This window comes from Phocoena sinus, chromosome 18 (genome assembly GCF_008692025.1).
Source record: "Phocoena sinus isolate mPhoSin1 chromosome 18, mPhoSin1.pri, whole genome shotgun sequence".
NCBI classification, from domain to species: Eukaryota; Metazoa; Chordata; class Mammalia; order Artiodactyla; family Phocoenidae; genus Phocoena; species Phocoena sinus.
This window is the reverse complement of record NC_045780.1, coordinates 32,919,601-32,938,990: the sequence shown is the minus strand read 5'-3', so window position 1 is coordinate 32,938,990 and position 19,390 is coordinate 32,919,601. Positions and strand designations below refer to the sequence as shown.

Here is a 19,390-nt window from a genome sequence, read left to right as displayed (position 1 = left end):
CATGCTGTGTTTAATTTAAAATAAATATTTTGGCCATTATGCAGGGGGAAATTATTTAAGATAAGTTTGTGTACTGGCCTTGAGAAACACAGTCCTTCTGTGACTGTAATGTCAGTAAAGTATCCAGGCTACAAAGTTTCATCTATAATTGTAAATTGTGATACTTTTGGTCCAGATGAAAAAAGCAGGTGAGCATTACATTTCTGTCTCTACCAAGGCCAATGTACTATCGTAAGTTCTAAGGCTTTTGTGATAATTAAGCAAGTAGATTATACAGCAAACCAAAGGAGATATACCATAAAGATCAAATTCTCCGTTCTAATAAAAATGTAGTGGATTAAAGTATTTTAAAAACTTATTTTCATTGATATTTCTTTTGTTTTCCCTTTATACTTCTAACCAAGTGAAAAAAATTCAAACCACCAGACTAATCTTTAAGGGTTGTATGTATAAAGATAGATTTATCCGACTAGACATTGAAAAATGCAGAATTTGGTTAAGGACATTGCAACAAGCATCATGCATATTTTTTAGAAAAAGATGACATTTCAGAGTTCATTTTGAAATCTTTTTCTAAAAATTAGTGTGTTTTCACTGAAAGTACTAACCCTACAACTGAACTATGCAACTGAAATGTAACATGGAAACCCCGTTTATTTTTTAATTTGCTTTCATGTACTTAAACAAAACTAACACCTGATATTTATATTTTCTAAAAATATATAGTAGTTGATATTATCTCATTAGTTTTAAAAGATATGTGAGATTTTCTACAATTATTTTAAATTTGTTTGCATCCTAAATAAAATAATAATATTAATAGTAATAATAATAAGTTAATATTTACTGTTACTTTGCTTATTGAGTTATTTAAGTTAAAAGCCAAGCAATATGTTGAAATGCTTTATACATATCCCATTTAATCTTCTCAATAATCCTATCAGATAGTCAATGTTTTTATCTCTATTTTATAGTCAAAAATAACCAAGGATTGAACAGGTCTGATAGTTTGTGTCCAGTCCTATGACCAAATTTCAAACCCAGGTCCATCTGACTTTTGAGTCCAAGCTCTTAATCTCTCTCCCACGTCGTGCTCTGAATACAACTGCTTGAATCCCTATCTTTTCCTCTTCCCATCATCTGGGTGAACCACGTGTGTATATTTTTTTCTCTTGTGACATAAGTTCGAGCTATTGAGATACACCCTCACACCCTTTCAGAGGTTTTCTAGCCTCCGGTCTATCTTCTCCCTTGTTCTCAGATTGAACCACTAGATAGCATTCTTTTCTTTATCTGAGGCTTGGATTACAAGGATAAACCACCTTCTTGAATGAGGACCACTATTTATTTCTTTTAATAAACTCTCTATTAAAAGATCTAAATTAATCTAATAAGTTTATACTCTGTTAGAAAGATCATGGAAATTTTAGATTATAAATATAGACTTAGACTATATATGTGTGTGTGTGTAGAGAGAGAGAGAGAGAGAGATCATCTTTTATTGCAGAATGAGAAAATCCTGATAAAGTATCCTGTGAGACCTTGGGGCTAAAATATCACGGAATATATTTTGACAAAAGATGACCTCAAAAGTACAATATTCTAACTCCAGAAATTGTACACACTGAATAATTCAGCCCTTGTGTTATGCTCCAAATCTCTACCCAAAATACTTTGGTTAAAACCTTTCCCTGTTTTATCTTTTGCTTTGTCTGTTAAGACCTAGGAAGAAATTATTATTTGGTATTTTTCCTTGCTAAACCTTCACTCATTCATTTATTTAGCAAAATGTATTAAGCACTTGCTGGGCACTTAATATGTAGTGATTCCCTCTAAGAATCCACTATCCAGTTGAGAGACAGATGAGCAACAATTCTCATATATCTGATTAATGCCAAGATAGCGGTAATGCACAGAGCTTTTGGAACACCAAGAAGTCTGAAAGACCAATCCAGACTTTACGAGGACAATTCAAACTTGGCTTCTAGAAGGACCTGAAATCAAAGCTAAGTTTTGAAGGATAAGTAGAAATGAGGCAAAACCCTGAGGGCAAGCGTGAGCGAAGAAGCAGAAGCAGCATGCACACACTTTCCCAGGAGGTCTTTTCTGAACCTTAGTCTGAACCCTGTAAAACTGTATGCTCTTATAAGCACCTATATGCTCTTACTAGCACCCTGGTTTTTCCTATTATGCAACACACGTTTGCCTTAAAATGTTCTTATTCAGTGTCTGCCACACTACTCCTGAGTCCCATCAGGGTGCAGACAAGACAATAAAGGAGGGTTTCTGGCTTGTTTACTGCTGTAACCCCAGTTCTTCCACGGGTTGGTGCCTGACACATGGATATTTAGTAAGAATGTGTTGAATGAACAGACATGCTTATGTTTAGGCTTGCATAGAACAATTAGTGTACATTGAGCAAAATCGGGTCTGCGGTTGTCACCCAAATAAGTAGGACTTAGTATGCCAATTGCTAAAGCTCTATCTGTAGCTAGAAGGAGTTATCCTTCTCATCTTCTCCCTAATATGTTATCTGTCATCAAAAGGAGCTATTTGATCATCACAGGTTTGAAGGTTGTTGCGTTAGATGTGAAGGGTTAGGCTCAATCTTGATTGGATTATTTACTCCTTAGCAGTGGAGAGTTACTTATTAATTAGATTTCTTTCCCTTGCTTAATCAAGCAAAGTTTAACAACAGTAAATAAATGAAAGCATCTGCTAACGAGTACAGGGCATTATCTCATTTCTTTACTTAATACAGCGCATTTGAAATCTAAAGATTTTCTATAGTTTGTAGAAAATAGTAAGTCAAGGTAATCAAAGTTTTTATTAATGCATTTTAATAAAATCATACCATATTTGGGTGTTGGTGAATCAGTGTTAGTGAATCACCTGGCCTGGTTAAAAATAAAGGACCAGATAGGGAATAAGTATATTGAGAGTCTGATGCCAGACCAAGAACTTGGACTACTGAGGTTTTTGAGCAGGAAAATGACAGGTCTGAGCAGTTTGTATGGAGTCAAAGTGACAAATGTTAGAGAGAAGAAAGAATCGAAAGGACTTAGTAGCCGCTTTGAGCCGACATGGTTTGGCTGCAAGGAATGGGGAGAGTTAGAGAGCTGATCAAGGTGCGAGGGGAGAAGCCAAGTCTAGAGCTCTGTGTTGATACCCTCACAAAGACTTGCTAACACTGCATAAGCAGATGAGTTACCTGCAGGAAATCTTCAAAGCTGGAGAATGCAAGTCAAGGACTGAGCCTTAGGAATGGACACAGGTGAGTAACAGAGTGAGTGAGAGACAGAAAAAGGATGAAGATGGGAAGGATTGCATAATAGTGGAGCCTACATTTTGAAGGTTGAAAGAAGACTTTCAAGGACTTGGTATGACTCCAAGTCCTTGAAATGACTTGGTATGACTCCCATTTCTTTTCCTTTGGTTGTTTCTTTCTTTTTTTCTTTATAAAACTGAGTGGTATTACCACTGAGTGACTAGTGTTTTTCAGGGTACAGTGATTTCTACCCTCTTCAGGGACTTCTTTTCCCTTGTAGACTCTGTAAAGTGTTTGTGACAAAGCTTTCACAAATATGAATTGTTCGGCCACACCTTATGGTGCATCTGCCTGCAGTTTGATTGCATCTCATTAGATGGTTCTCTTTTCATTAAGTGGTACAGTGGGATTTTTTTTTTTTTAATTAACTGGATATAGAGTAATCAGAAAGAATTCTATAAACTATATGCAATTAAAATCCCTAATGATAAAACTATTTAACTGTGACAAAATAAGATAAAACATAATCAAAATTTTAGGCAAACAAGGATTACTCATTTTCAGTGAGCATCCATAACCTAAACAAAATCTTGCTATATTATCTTTACACCAAATCAATTCTTAATAGCCTTAATTTGGATTTGATTATCTATTTTGACTCTTCCACTTATGTATGGAGCTTTGAGAGATTTTTATAGAAATAAGATTGTATTGCCTCCAGGCACAGCTGCTCTGCCACTCCAAGACTGGAAGTCAGAATTAAATGTGAAGCTAGGTAGATATCTTTGAATTGGCATTATTTCCCACAAAATAACACTAAGGGGGGCGCACAAGACAGGCTTTGTTGTTGATATATTAAAACTTCACACACAACCATCCCCCCTCCCGGCTTGACTCAGCCTTGGGTCCCCTTATTTCTTGACCTACCTTTTTCCGAAACAGCAAGAATTTGTCTTGAGGCAGAATTATGAAATTTGTAAGGTTTTCAGTGGTGTCTATTGAGCACTAACTACCATAAGGCTTTTCTGAAAACAGTGAGGACGACACCAAACCAGTCTTTGTCTAGAAAACCTTATCTATCAAAGTAGTAAATGGTGACAACTACCATTTCCATTTTTTTTTAACTGTATCCTATTTTAAAGTAGAAAGAGCATAAAGGATAATATAGTCAAATTATATGATTTTGCTAAATGTCATTGGCTTATTTTCTTGAGAATCTTTTTTGTTCTCTTTCTGATGAATTTGTGCCTGCCTAAGGAAGGGAACTATTAAAATACTAATTGTTTTTGACACCCTTACACTTGGGCTTTCAAGCAGAATTAAGTACTACCTGTAAGTGTCAAAAGACTTAAACATTTTTTAAGGAGACTTTTCTAGCCCACAGATATAAAACAATTTGGGTGATTTCACATTTTATTCAAACATCAGTCTCTGCTATTTACTATGTAGTCAAGCAAAAGGAAGAACAAACTCAGCAGGGCTCCTGCCTGGGTAAGGATGCCCTGTGGGTAGACAGAAAGGCCTTTCTAATTTATAGTCAGGGCAGGACAACCTTTTGGCTAGTCATTGTCAAACAGACTCTTAAGCATGAACAGGTTAGAAAGTTCTCAAGTAGTGAGGACCTCAAGTTGTTTTAAAAGGACATTTATGCAAGAAATAGCAAATGCCTCTCATTTAATGAGTACTCACAGATGTAAGTTGAAGGCTGAGACTAAATTGAGTGAAAGGAGATAAAGAACTCTTGTATAAGAAAAGTTATGTCCTTGACTTCTCTGAAATAGTTGTTATGATTAATATGTCTCTTGTTCTGTTTGTGTTACACAGTGGACTATAATTGTTATCTTTAAATTTTGGGGCCCATTCTAAATCTCTCCTTTTCTTATAGCATAGGTTCAGAGTCTGGATTTATAAGGAGTCAATGGATAGACTCTAGAAGCTCCTTTAACTCTGTACTTTCATTTTAGATTTTGTGCTTGGGCATATTTTTTTTCCTGCTCAAAGGATCTGTTGATTTTATCAAATTCTCCAAAGAATAAAAAATAATTATTTTATTGTTTTATTACTGGTTTGTTACAAATTTTCTCTATTTTTACAGGTTACATTTTTATGCATATATACATGACATGTTTTCCCCATTTGTGACTATGTCAATAAGAGTCTAGTTCTCAAATGACTTTTACTGTTATTTTTTTGTCATTAGAAAACTAAACTTTCATTGACATAATCACAAATGTGGAAAACATATCAAATGGTTGGTGGATCTACAATTTTAGTGACAAATAAATTGTTTAGGATAAACAGTTAAGGTCCAGTGAACTTGTGCTACTGTGGAGGTTCACTCAGGAGGCAGGGAGGAGAAGACATCACCTGTACCCAGGACTGTCATTAGTCCTGCTAGATCTCCCAGGCAGGAAGGTGTGTGTGCAGGGCTCACTGGGTTATGCAGCTGGGAAAGAGCAGTCTCCCAGAGACCAAGAGAAAGAGCAGTCAGCAAAGCCACAGGCTTCAGAAAGGCCAGGTAAGGAAAGGATGGAGGAGCGCCCAGGCACAGATTGGATTGAAGGGCACAGGTGTCACTGTTCACCTCTGGAAGAGCAGCTGTGGTAGAATAGTAGAGACTGAAGCCAGACAGTGTTGGCTAGAGTAGTGGAGGCTGTCCTTTCTAAAAGCCTGGGTATGAAAGAATGAAACAAAAGGGAAATAGCTGGAACTAGAACAGGTTGTAGTTCAATGAAGGGGTTGTGTTTCTTTGCCTTTCGTATGGCTCTGGCTTTACTGTCTGTATTCTGAAGGGAGGGATGAGTGTTTGGTTGGGCAGTATTGAGGGTGAGGTTGCTGGGGGATGGGATGGGAGAGCACAGATGCGGAGCACCTGGACGGCGGAAAGAAAGGATATATGGAGAGAAGTGGATACAAATATTGAGTAAGGGAGTTTGGAGGTCTCACGTGATGAAGTCTTTTTTTCTCTGAGAACTAGGATGTAAGGTGTCCTCCTGAAAGTGACAGTCTCTGGGTGAGGAAGGAAGGTAAGGGCAGTGGAGAATGGCATGTCTCCTAGATGGATTGTGAGAGGTTACTGCTCAGGGAGATGCAAGATAATTTTTGCATCAATGGCCCAGCTGAAAAAAGAGGCTATTACTTGTGTAATAATAGCTGTCCGTAAAGTCTGAGGGAAAGAAAAGTAGCCCAGGTGCTTCACAGGCACTGCGACAAAGGGCATTTTGTTCTCCAACTGCCTAAAAGTTCTAAAGGTTAATCTCCAGATGTAACCATAGGGGTCAGCAGTAGGCCAACTGAGTGTGCTTTAGAGCAGGAGTCCCCAACCCCCAGGCCACGGACCAGTACCGGTCCGCGGACTGTTAGGAACCGGACTATACAGCAGGAGGTGAGCAGCGAGCGAAGCTTCATCTGCCGCTCCCCATGCTCTCATTACCGCCCGAACCACACCCCCACCCACCGTCCCTGGAAAAATTTTCTTCCATGAAACTGGTCCCTGGTGCCAAAAAGGTTGGGGACTGCTGCTTTAGAGCACCAGCCAAGCAGAGTCATCCCTTTTTTAGAGGATAAGGTATTTCATGTTTTAAAATAGCATAGTACTTAATTAGGAAAATAATGGACACTCTGTTGGAACATCTATGCCATCTAAGCACAATGCTGAAACAGTGTGTTTAAGCATTGTTTGGGTGTCGTGCTACATATGAGGAAGGCACTCTAGCAGGGATGGTGGGGACCCTAATGCAGCTGGTTTTCCTCCAGGCATGTGCCAACTACATCATGTGTCTGAGATCTTTTCCTACAAAAACAACACTTGGTGCTAAACCCAATATTTCTAAGGTACTACTAGATTTACTTTTATATTTTATTTTATTTGCCCCTCATTAAAGTTCAGTCTGGAGTAGCCACAGATACAGAAACCACTTTTCAAGATTGTCATCAGTATCAGAAATAAAGGTTTTGCCAAGTGCCTGTCAGGTATTGTAATTACTTAAAAAATAGCAATAGCTGTTCTTACTCACTGACTATTTGTGAAAGCATAAAACTAGCCAGATTCTTGAATCCTGTTTATAGAAGCCTTGGGTGATCTGGTCAAACAGTATGACTTGAAAACAGCATGGAGTCAGGCTCGGGCTTTAGAGGCAGACAGGCCTTGGTTTGACTACTTGACTTAATAAAAGGGTGACCCTAGCAGCTTATTTAACCTTTGGATTTCCTTTTCCTCAGCTGTAAGAGAAATTACACTATGTGCTTCATAGACTATTTGGAAGATTAAATAGGGACTATACTAAAGTACCTACAGTTGAGTAGATAGTTAATAAATTCAATAGATGTTAGTTCCTCCTCATTCTTCCCCTTCTCTGCCTACCTTCCATGATGCATGTGTCAATAGAAAGATTCTAAATTCTTGAGCAAAGTGACAGTAGTATGCAGAATGGGTGTGCTAATTGGAGAGATTGAAATTAATTCTGTTACTATGAATAGATCCTATACTGCACTTAAAGTGCATTAATTGGCATGAATTAGTTTAGAAAAGAAAAAGACAAAAAATTAAAAGTCTATAGAGACTTTTGGTTTTAAAATAAAATAATAAAGGTATTTTTACCTCCTTTTCCCCATGAGAGTCACCACAAAGCCACAAGGAAAAGGAGTAACGAAAACCAGTGTCAACTTCTATGAAGTCAAGAAATGTTTAACCTGGAACAACCGCATATAAAGACAGGGAAGCAGATGATGCGGGAGAGGGGAAATTGGAATCCAGGTGTATTCATTTCCAAGGCTACCAAACAAATTACCGCAAACTGGGGGCCTTAAAACAACAGAAAATTGTTCTCTCACAATTCCAGAGGCTAGAAGTCCGAAATCAAGGTGTTGGCAGTGTTGGTTCTTCCTGGAGGCTCTGAGGGAGGACCCGTTACCCCTCTCTCATTTCTGGAGGTGGCCGGCAGTCCTCGGTGTTCCTGGGCTTGTGGCTGCATCACTCTCATCTCAGACTCCGTCTTCTCATGGCCTCCCTGTGTGTCTCTGTGTCTTCACATGCCCTTCTTATACGGCCACGAATCATTTGGTTAGGGCTCACCCTAATCTAGTGTGACCCCACCTTAGCTTGATTACATCTGCAAAAGCCCTATTTCCAAATAAGGTCACATTCACAGGTACCAGGTGTTAGGACTTCAACATAAATTTTGGGTGACACTGTTCAACCCCCAACAGTGGGGGATCCCAATGAGAAACAGACTGATGTGCTCCTCACAGCATCACATAAGGGCTCAGGAGTCACGGGTGCCAGGAACCACTGACAAGAGGAATGAGACATCCAGCTGAAAGCGGGGGTGATGGCAAAGGAGCAGGTCAACCTCCATTCAGGCAGCATGGCTCCCAAGTCCAGACTTGTGACCCTCCGGCTGCACTTCCCTCCCTTCCTTTCCTCCTCCCCTCCAGGAGGTGGGAGGTACAGATGTTATTTGGAAAAATTGTGCTGGAAACTATAAATGGGGTGCAAGCCAGAGGTGAGGTACTGCACTGGAAACAGGGGTTACCTGAACACAGAGGTGGATCTCCGGGAGAAAAGAGGAGACGTGAATGGCACAGTCCTCTTCTGGCCCCTGCCACCACTCAGTGGAAGCCAAGCTTATACTCCAAGCAGATGACAGAAGATTTTTCTGGAGATAATGAACAGTCTAGAGAAAAGGCCTTCAGATACTGGCATTACGGGCCCCCTTCCCTCAAAAAATGCTAACTTACTGCAAGAGCATTCCACAGAGAAGCCCACTAGTTAACAAGCCTACTCACACAAATTATTTTCTCTGAAATATTAATTTGGCCCAAGGACTCATCAGCTGACATTTGAGGAAAACATTCAACATGAAAAAAGAAGGGAAACAAACCAGAGGAACTCTTAGTAAACAGAGAATAACACCATAATAATTGCAAAGATGTCAAATATTTCAACGATGAAAAGAATAGGATGATATATGTCATATATATAAGATATATATATATGTATAAAAGGATTAGAAACAAAAATCTTTTGGATATGAAAAATATAGTAGCAGAAAAAACAGTACAGGTTTTTGAAAAGCATAAACATACAGAGTTCTAGGGAAGAAAAGGGGGAAAATGTAGAATTTACAGATAATCTGACTGTACAATTTTTAGTATATTTTTATAACTATACGACTGTGTACAATCGTATAATTGTATTATGAAGCTTTGGGGACAAGTATGGAAAGAGTGATAGGCAATAGGAAGATAAGAAGCAATTGTTAATTCTAGAAAAAAGTGATATACAGTTGACCCTTGAACAACATGAGTTTGAACTACATGGGTTCACTTATATGCACATTTTTTTTTCAATAGTAAACATTATAATACTACACGATCTGCTGTTGGTTGAGTCCATGAATGCGGAACCACAGTTGGGAGGAACCTCGTGTATGGAGGGCTGACTATAAATCCTATGCAGAGTTTCAAATGCGTGGAGGGTCAGGGCCCCTATCCCCGTGCTGTACAGGGGTCAACTGTATAATCATGGTACACTACTGGAATCTGGCATGGCCTTGTATGCTATTTTACAGTCATAATAGTAAAAGCACTGTGGTAGGCAGATTCCAAGATGGCCCTCGGTGATCGCTGCCTCCTGCTGTTCTTTCTCATGTAACCCACCCCCCAAACATTTTCCAGCATTAGTCTGTATAACCAGCGGAATGGGGTAGAAATGATAGTATGTCACGTCTGAGATTAGGTTACAAAAGATACTGTGACTTTCGTCTTGGGTGCTGTGTCTCCCCGTTTCTTGGTTCTGGGGGAAGCTATGTTGTGAGCAGCCCTATGGAGAGACCCAAGCTGTGAGGATATTAAGCTTCAATCTATCACAATAGAAAATCAATAAGTAATGTCTATAATTGATGAATCAAGAGATAGCAGGAGAAGCATCAATAAGGAAGAGTCAGGGACAGTGGACTGCTGTATTTCATTGGAAGCCTTTTGGATTTCTTCATAAAGTAACCATTAACTTTAAAGAAAGTTAAAGTTAGAAGTAGGAAACATCTAAATGGGCAGCAGGTGGGCAGTCAGGATGGCGAAACACCTAATGACTCAGTTTATCCCTATTGAGAATAACCAGAAGCTAAAATCTCTCGTAAGTTGTCTATCTCCTTCTTGACTAAAATACACAGATTTTACTTTTATTTTTCATTTTTCTTTTTCACTTTCTCTCTTCTAATAACTGTGTATAAAGGAGACTTCTCTCTGTTCTAGCTTCCAGCTTTTCATCTTTATGTGATCAGGAGACTAAAGTGCTCTTCACTATGCATTCTTAAAGAGTGATGATATGGGTGATGAGAGTGAGTTACGGTGGTACCTCTAGCTCAGGATAATGACTGTGCTTCTCCATATAAATCAGACAGTCTTCCCACTTTTTTTGTGTCCTGTAGATAGCATTGGCCAGTGATTTTGCAGCACATATCTGAATATATTTGTCCTTTGTAATTCTTAATGTGAGAGAAAATGATGGAAATGCATAATAGAGAAAATCAAGCACCACTCTATTTTTTTTCTTTTTTCTTTTTTTTTTTTTTTTTTGCCTTTTAGAGCAAAAGTAGCCTTCTGGTGCTGCATAAGAACTTGATGGCTAATCTGTATTCACTGAATCCTTAGAAAACAAGAGAATGGGATGAGATTTGCATTTGGAATTCATATTAGTTACAGTTATTGATTGAGTGTTTTTAAATTAGTGTCTTAATACATTACACTGGCCTCATGAAAGCCAAGGATATAGCTAATGTAGCTAGAAGAACTATTTGTGCTTTGGAGGGGAATGATGGTATGACTACTTGTTATGTAGTCTAGGTAAGGAGGTAAATATTTTTCTACTTTATGAGGGTCTATAAATTTATTTAAGAAAGCATTGACATGCATTAAGAAAGCTGCATGTCCCACTGATTCCCAAGTAAATTAGAAATTATTAGTGTTAGCCATGATGTACATTATTGTGATATGACAGCATTTGGCTTAAACAGTTTCACCATTTATTAGCTCTGATATTAGAATAAATGACAATGATCATTAAATGCTATGTACATTATCATTTAACTAATTATGCTCGCAATCTCCTTCTATTAGTCAAACATCTTTGGGTTAATTAGAGGAGCTGCCTAATCCCGATTTCTAGAGGAATAATGAAATAAAGGAACATTGAAGTATGCTAAAGAAAGTGTTAGTGCATCACCATTTACCTTATATATCGACTTCATGTATCCTCACCCAGTGCATTATCGTAGCCTCAAGGTTAAAAGATTCTGGCAATTCTTTTTATTTTGAAATATGATTAGGTCGTTAAATTATATGTTCATACTTTTCCCATTAAAGCATGTATGCAGCAGAAAAGTGCTAATATGCAAATGAAAACAAAATTCTCCTACCCATATTGAAAGATGAACCAAAAAACACTGTTTAGATTAAGCATTAAAAATGTTAATAACACCTTGTACTTTGATTCTGACAAGCTAATAACTCAAAATCCATAGAATTTTAAGGTTACAAGTATAAGACACAACCAAGAAACTTATTATTAGTCCTTTTATTTCTTATTCTTGTTAATATAGTTAGGCTAAGGTATTCTTAAGCTGATGTTTGTTAAACCATGAGCAGGGTTTTATTTAATCCACAGTATATTTTATCATTGGGTGAAAAGTATAATTTCATCCCTTTGTCTTAGTTTTCCCCATGTCCCAAAGGAGGAGAAAAAAAGAGAAAAGTATCTTTTAAAATTCATTGTGACCTGTCATGAGGCAACTTCTCAAATAATGATGATGAGGCTCTATTTTTGAACGTGCAGGCAGAAATAAATGAAGGGCGTAGGGCGTGAAGAGGTAACTAGTACAGTCTCCCAGGCAGAGAGAAGCGCTGCCCAAGAGAGCCGCTGGGATCCCTGCTACACTTGCAGCCGTTGGCAGCAGTATCCTCTCTAATAAGTCTCAAGGTTTTCATCACTTCCTGAACACTGCTCTGTCTGTTTGCTACTCATTTGCTGGAAACTGGACAAGGCCTATTACTCTCCATTCTATTAACCTCCTTTCTCTTCATTCACTGATCCCCATTCCCTTTCCTCACCTAAATATAAAAAGACATGATCTGCTCAGGGTGAGAGATAAATATATTCAGTAATGGAACTAAGTAGGCAGAGTCAATAACTCTAGGTACTATGTCATAGTAACTTGTAATGTTTCCTAGAAATTAACTCTGTGTCTTCTACATATTTGTTTGTTTTAAAGCCAGGAAAAGGGAAGGTTTTGAGAGTAATGTTTTTAATTATTAGTTTGTGATGAGTTTTCATGTCTTGCTGGTATGCTCTCTTTGTGGTAGTTTCTCTGCCCCTGGGTCCATGCCTGTCTGTTTTGAAAAGTGTGATTTATTTGTTTCCATGTTGTAGACCTATAGGGTTAGTCACGTGTTCCTCTTCTAAACAGATCTGTAGTCCTACCTAGAATGTCTTTATAGTTTTACACTAAGATCTTCTTTAACCCTTCCCTGTCCTCTTTCAAGAAATACCAAATACTATTTCTACTTTCTTTTTTTTAAGTAAAATTATTCTTTATTATTTGAAAAAATTTTAAATTTAATTTTTATTTTATATGGGAGTATAGTTAATTTACAATGTTGTGTTAGTTTCAGGTGTACAGTAAAGTGATTCCGTTATCGCTTCTCAGCCTTTTGGCTAAGATCAAGTGTAGTATCTGTTCTTATTAGTATTTCAAAATCAGGAATAAAAGACAAATTGTTGCCTCAGCAAAGCCCTCTCCTTGTTTCAGTAAAGTACTTGGCACTATGCATTTCACTGCACTGGGAAGTATTATTTAGTTTTGTTTAAACATTTCTTATACTCTTATACTTCTTACTGCATTTTAAATGTATACTGTATATAGAAGAATAACATATAGAAAAGTACACACTTCCTGAGTATCTGGCTTGATGAATGCTCGTAAAGTAAGCTTACCTATGTAACCAATACCCAGATCAAGAAACAACGTTGTTAGAAACACAGAGCCCCTTGCAGATTCTCCCTTTCATAGCCTCGCATCCCACACATATCCTGACTGTGACAGCAGTAACTAGACTTACTTTGTCCTTTTTATAAATACAGTCTTACACTTTGTATCCATGTTGTTGTGTGAGGTTGTAATTTGTTTGTTCTAATGGTTATTTAGCATTCCACTCTGAATATGTGAATTTTTTTTTCTTTTGTTCGTGGATATTTATATTGTTTCTAGATTTGGGCTGTGACAAATAGTGCTGCTAAGAACATTCTTATACATGTCTTCTGGCTCTGTCAGAAATATACCTATTGAGCTGCATGAGCTGTTTGTATATTTTGGAAATTAATCCTTTGTCTGTTGCTTCATTTGCAAATATTTTCTCCCATTCTGTGGGTTGTCTTATTTATGGTTTCCTTTGCTGTGCAAAAGCTTTTAAGTTTCATTAGGTCCCACTTGCCTATTTTTGTTTTTATTTTCATTAGGAGGTGTGTCATAAAAGATCTTGCTGTGATTCATGTCAGAGTGTTTTTCTTATGTTTTCCTCTAAGAGTTTTATAGTGTCTGGTCTTACGTTTAGGTATTTAATCCATTTTGAGTTTATTTTTTTGTATGGTGTTAAGGAGTGTTCTAATTTCATTCTTTTACATGTAGTTGTCCAGTTTTCCCAGCACCATTTATTGAAGAGGCTGTCTTTTCTCCATTTTATATTCTTGCCTCCTTTGTCATAGATTAGTTGACCATAGGGGCATGGGTTTGTCCCTGGGCTTTCTATCCTGTACCATTGATCTATATTTCTGTTTTTGTGCCCTACAAACAATAAATGCTGGAGAGGGTGCGGAGAAAAGGGAATCCTCTTGCACTGTTGGTGGGAATGTGAATTGATACAGCCACTATGGAGAATAGTATGGAGGCTCCTTAAAAAACTAAAAATAGAACTACCATATGACCCAGCAATCCCACTACTGGGCATATACCCTGAGAAAGCCATAATTCAAAAAAACACATGTACCCCAATGTTCATTGCAGTACTATTTACAATAGCCAGGACGTGGAAACAACTTAAATGCCATCGACAGATGAATGGATAAAGAAGATGTGGTACATATATATAATGCAATTTATTCAGCCATACAAAGAAATGGAATTGGGTCATTTGTAGAGATGTGGATGGGCCTAGAGTCTGTCATACAGAGTGAAGTAAGTCAGAAAGAGGAAAACAAATATTGTATATTAACGCATACATGTAGAATCTAGAAAAATGGTACAGATGAACATATTTGTAGGGCAGGAATAGAAACAGAGAACTAGAGAATGGATGTGTGGACACAGGGGGGAAGGGGAGGGTGGGATGAATTGGGAGAATAGGTTTGACATAAATACACTACCATGTGTAAAATAGATAGCTAGTGGGAACCTGTGGTATAGCACCGGGAGCTAAGCTTGGTGCTCTGTGATGACTTACATGGGTGGGATGTGTGTGTGTGGTGGGGGATGTCCACGAGGGAGGGGATATATGTATACGTATAGCTGATTCACTTCACTGTACAGCAGAAACTAACACCACATTGTAAAGCAAATATACTCCAAAAAAAAAAAAAAAAAAAAGGAAATATACCTAGATGTGTAATTGCTGTTTCAGTGGATAAGCGTATCTTCAGCTTTAGCAGATACTGACCAACAGTTTTCTAAAATGATTGTACCAGTTTATACTTCCATCAGCAGTGTATGAGAGTTTTCATTTCAGCAGTTCTGGTAGGATAGCTCATTGTGGTTTTGATTTGCCTTTCCCTCATGAGTAACTTGAATACCATTCCATGTTCTTTTGGCTTTTTGAATATCTTATTATGTGAAGTGCCTATTCAAGTCTTTTGCATATTTTTCTATTGGCTTGTAGGTGTTTTTCATATTGAGAATAAATAGATTTTGATACAACTTAGAACTCCATTGTAACACTTATGTCAAACTGCCCATTAAAGGAAAGACTGTGTTACTTTCTAGTAATATAATATTCCACATCACTCAGATGTTCTAGTGAGAGACCTTAGAATGACAGGTCTGGTCAATATATGTTAAAAGAGCAAGCATGTTGTAGACTCTGCTGCTTATTTACCCTCTTCTGTTAAATTCCCTTTGGTGTACCTGTCCATTGTCTTTTCCTCCTTGTTGTCATGTGAGACCAATTCAGGGCCCCTCTAACTTTTCTGACTGAACTAGGGACACTACAAGAACATTATTCTAGAAAAGCTATGTCATGGTAAAACTTCAGAAAACCATTTGTAAGATGAATGAATGAATAAATGAGTGAATGAGTGAATACATGAGTGAATATGTGAATACATGGAAGAAAGAATAAACACATGATAGCATAACTGGGTCTTGAAGTTGGGCCTTACAACGCTAATCCTGATATAAATTCCATTATGCCCTAATATTTACTATTAATCAGGAAATATTGAGTATGGTAAACTATTGCCGTAAAACCTTGTCCTCAACTTGTAACTCACAAACGTGTATCAGAGGTGAACTCTCAAAGTAACAAACTTGTGATGCATTTAGATTTAATTTTATGATAAAATTTGAGTAGCTTTTTTTATAAACTATTTTTGAATACATAGTCTATTACCAAAGAAAAAATTCAGTTCAATGCACATGATTCTACTATTGATGAGTTAGATCCAGATTAAGTGAATAAATGTATACATTTCTCCTAGAAGATCACTGTCATTTATATGTCACAAAAAAATGTATCATATCTTCCAAGGTCAAATATCAACATATTAAGGTAGTTTTAAACTGATACAGAATTAATATGAATTAGAAGCTACTCTTAGTTTTTATTTATTTATTTTTATTAAATTTTTTTTAAATTGTGGTTTAAAAAACACATAAAATTTACTATCTTAATAATTTCTAAGTGTATAGGTCAGTAATGTTAAGTATATTCACACTGTTGCACAAACAGATCTCCAGAACATTTTCATCTTGCAAAACTCAAGCTCTATAACTCATTAAACAACAACTCTCCATTTCCACCTTCCCTCAGCCCCTGGCAACCACCATTCTACTTTCTGTTTTTATGAACTTAATTACTATAGGTACTCATATAAGTGGAATCATACAGCATCTGTCTTTTTGTGACTGGCTTATTTCACTTAGCATAATGTCCTTAAGGTTCATCCATGTTGTAGCATGCGTCAGGATTTCCTTCCTTTTTAAGGCTGAATAATATTCCATAGTATATATGTACAACATTTTGTTTATCCAGTTATCTGTTGATGAACATTTGGGTTGCTTCCACTTCTTGGCTATTGTGAATAGCGCTTCGATGAACACAAGAATGCAAATATCTCTTCAAGATCCTGCTTTCGATTCTTTTGGATATATACCCAGAAATGGGATTACTGGATCATATGGCAGTTCTATTTTTAATTTTTTGAGAAACCACCAAACTGTTTTCCGTAGCAGTTGAACCATACTCTTAGTTTTTAAATGTTGATTCTAATTTATGGAAGGGGGAAAATGATATGTAGTTTACTAAGTATGTGTTCTTAAGTTCATTACTTACCATGCTTCCTTCTCTATAAAATGTGGTATTAGACTATCCCATAGTAAGGATGGGCCCTACATTTTTTTTTTTTTTTTTTTTTTTTTTTTTTTGCGTTATGCGGGCCTCTCACTGTTGTGGCCTCTCCCGTTGCGGAGGACAGGCTCCGGACGCGCAGGCCCAGCGGCCATGGCTCGCGGGCCCAGCCGCTCCGCGGCACGTGGCATCCTCCCAGACCAGGGCACGAACCCGCGTCCCCTGCATCGGCAGGCGGACTCTCAACCACTGCGCCACCAGGGAAGCCCGGGCCCTACATTTTTAACCAGCTTCTTTAGGGTTTTACCTTTACATGGTTTAAAATTTTTTACTGTTTAATAAACAGCACTATTTATTCAGGACAAGTTAACAGATATGAACAATTTTAAGGCTTTGTTATTCATATTGCCACACTGACGTGGGAACAGTGAAGAGATTATACTAATTTATACTCCTACCAGCATCCAGTGACTGTGTCCATTCCTCAAACCTTCAACAGCACTAGATGTGTTTCACAATTTTCAGCAATTAGGCAAAATCGTTTCTTATTGTTTTGCATTTTTAATTAGCAATTAAATTATATCTTTTTGTCTTTTATTATAACTGACAAAATGTGAGGGGCAGGGAGATCAGAAACAGAGGAGGAGGAAAGAAACTTTCTCAGTATTTCTTTTCAAAATATGTCATCCATTAAGGAAAAACCATACATTTTAATGTTGTTATCTCTTCTGTCTTATTTCTCAGCTAGGAGGAGTTATTATTACTGTTTATTTGTGATGATTTTTCAATGCTGCTAGTCCAGGAGTAGGTTTTTTTTTTTACATTTTGGTTGTTAATAACAATACATATAACCATCTCTTGATTTATTGGAGTAATGAGGTAGAGATAGAGGGATGGAAATCAGAGACAGACCTAAATCCCAGTGGCACATAAGTGGTAAAGGGAAAGCTAAAATCTCAGGTGGACTCACACCTCCTTCCCTGGGGGTTTTGGGCCATTAGGCAGCAGCTAATAGATCTGTATAGATGCTTGTGACTAAACTTAGTCTACTTGATGCCAGCAGAGCCAGTTGAAAGGTAAAGAAACTGAGCCAACCAACAAACTGCTTCGGGACAATTTTGGCAGCAATTTTAACAGATTTTTTTTTCACTGAATTTATCACATGAATCCTTTTAATAAAAGGTATTTCAGTAATGAAGGCATTATACATTATGAGCACTTGGCTAAAATGTGAGTTTTTAAAAATTTATAGTTTATATACCTTACTTACTTCTAGGAAGAATTTGGGATGGCTTACAAAAGAAAGCATATAACAATCCTAATTGTAATTATAAGAGAAAACAGACGCTGTAAGAAAACTTGGTTCTCAACTTTAGCATCTATCAGAATCCCTTGAGAGGCTTAACCAAACACAGGTTGCTAGGTCTACCCCAGAGTTACGGATTCAGGAGGTTTGTGGTGGGCATGAGAATTTGCATTTCTCATAAATTCCCAGAGGCTGCTCATCCAGGAACTATACTTGGAGAACCACAGATCTTCTATCATCATGTTTCTTGAGTATTTGGAATCATGATTGATTAATATTAGATTTTTTTTATTAAATAGCTTCTTTTTGTGAACTTATATCTCACTATCTAATCACACATAACAGCTGTGATATTATTTTCATAAGGCTCTTCATATGGCTATAAAGGATATGATTGGTTATAATTTCCAGTCATTTTGAACCTTGGCCACATTAAATACACCTAGAGAGTTTTTAAATAACACCAATATAGAACCTTATTTCCATGGATTCTGATTTAATTGGTCCATGATGAACAATATTTTTTAAAACTTTCCTTGTGATTCCGAAGTGCAGCCAGAGTTGTAAGACACTGATAGGTAGAGAGAAGAATAGCCCATATTGCCAACAGATAATCAGGTTGTTTCATTTGGGGCTTGGGTTTTTTTTTTCCCCCCCATCAATTTGCCTAGCTACTCATTCCCATTTTTATCTGTGTGGTATGCTTTTGGTTCTTAAGTATGCCATTTTGTTCTTCTCTTAATTGAACTTTATCTGTTTTTGATGAACTATTTCTCTAATCTATCAAGGTCATTTTAAATTGTATTTCTTTCTTCGAAAGTGTGTAACCCCTGCCCAACTAAGTATCATCTGCAAGTTTAATGAGCAGATTTTCAATTTCCTAATTGAGATTGTACTCATTACGTTTTAATATTTTATAATTTTATTGCAAATTATTTCTAGCGTGCGTGTGATGCTACCTTGACTTTGCCCTGGCCGTGCACATTTTCTTCATTATCAGTGAACATTTATTTAGTGCTTACAGGTTGTGTGTTATTGAATCAAGTTCCGTGACTTCTAAATAGTTGAAAATAAGTGCTGAATCTGACTCTATGTAGTTTTAACTCTAAGGAGAATGTGTATGTAACATGAGCTGCATGAACAACACAGGACATATAAGCATTTAAACACAAAAATTGAACATTGAATCTACAGTTCATTGGTCA

General features: G+C 37.2%; 1 protein-coding gene and 1 pseudogene across 1 annotated transcript in view; both read left to right on the top strand.

The window, feature by feature from the left end:
* Positions 1–19,390, top strand: part of DIAPH3 (diaphanous related formin 3) — a 574,550-nt gene that overhangs the window by 429,462 nt on the left and 125,698 nt on the right.
* On the top strand, positions 12,961–13,131 carry LOC116743353 (annotated as a pseudogene).